Source organism: Aplysia californica, unplaced genomic scaffold (assembly GCF_000002075.1).
Source record: "Aplysia californica isolate F4 #8 unplaced genomic scaffold, AplCal3.0 scaffold00579, whole genome shotgun sequence".
Taxonomy (NCBI): Eukaryota; Metazoa; Mollusca; class Gastropoda; order Aplysiida; family Aplysiidae; genus Aplysia; species Aplysia californica.
The window spans coordinates 92,658-93,810 of record NW_004797849.1 but is presented as its reverse complement, the minus strand read 5'-3'; the positions used below and the strand labels follow the sequence as shown (position 1 = coordinate 93,810).

The 1,153-nt window shown below is 39.9% G+C and overlaps 1 protein-coding gene across 1 annotated transcript in view; it reads right to left on the bottom strand.

The window, feature by feature from the left end:
• LOC101852119 (thrombospondin type-1 domain-containing protein 7A) overlaps window positions 1-1,153 on the bottom strand; it is a gene marked incomplete at its 5' end in the record, with an annotated part of 91,461 nt that overhangs the window by 66,634 nt on the left and 23,674 nt on the right.

Sequence of the window (1,153 nt, the reverse complement as noted above, 5' to 3'; positions counted from 1 at the left end):
TGAGTGTGTGTGTGTGTGTGTGTGTGTGTGTGTGTGTGTGTGTGTGTGTGTGTGTGTGTGTGTGTGTGTGCATTTTCTTTCTCGTGGTGGGGTTAAAAGGTGGCAGGGTGGGGTATAGCATTTGTTTTGATCATATTGTTTTTTGGCTGTGTATTGTATTTCACTAATGGAGCTGTGCAATATCTTTACTCTTAAATATAATGATCTATTCTTCCACAGACCCAATTTTGATCATTTTGGAGGCGGGCTGCTTCCACTATGTCTGTCAGGGCCAACTGGAGCTGTGTCTGACACTCATCCAAGCAGGGAGAAGGTGATACTCTATAAAATGAACTTATTTTGTATGTGAAATTTAGACTCAGGTCTTCTGCATGCAACGGTGGAATGTCTGATTCCAGATTGTTACACCTTGAAATGATTCCTGACTGTTACACGACTTACGCTGATATATTGCTTTAAAATGATCTGATGATATTACCAATAAAACGCATAAAACACATAACCAGCCTGAAAAAGGAAATAGAGTAAAAAAAAAAAAAGTGGAGAAAAGATCAGACAAATGACAAGGATACAAGAAAACGTTTTTTTTGGTGTGTTTTTTTGGTATAAATTCAGGACAACGGTACCAACTCACCCTCCCCATCCCTACCTCCCTTTTCCACCCTCACCCTGTTCCTTCCGACCGACTTTGTCCTCACCTCTAGTCGTAAATTAAGTCAGTGTCTTATAACCAGCGACCATGAATTGTCCAAGTTTGCTCACTGGGTCTGAATAAAACTGTTGTAGGTTGAGTGAGGCATAAATATTTATTGATCTGGTAATCTGATTTTTGGATTATTCATTGGGTAATTATAGCAACAAAGAACTGCTATTTCTGAACTTCGACCTACTTCAAAGGTGTGCTATCTTTTTATAGTAGATTAGTCTTTTTCTTTACAGAAGTCTAATGTTTGTTTGTTTGTACGTTCATTACATTTTTCCTCCCGGTTATCACCGTTGGTGTTTTCCCCCCTCTTTCTCTTTCTCTCAGTCTCATTCACTCCCTCTGCCTCTCATTTTACTTCTTTATATCCGTTATCTCTCATTCTCCCCCTTACCCATTTCTGTCCCTCATCCCTCTCCCCTCTCTCTCTCTCTCTCTCTCTCTCTATCT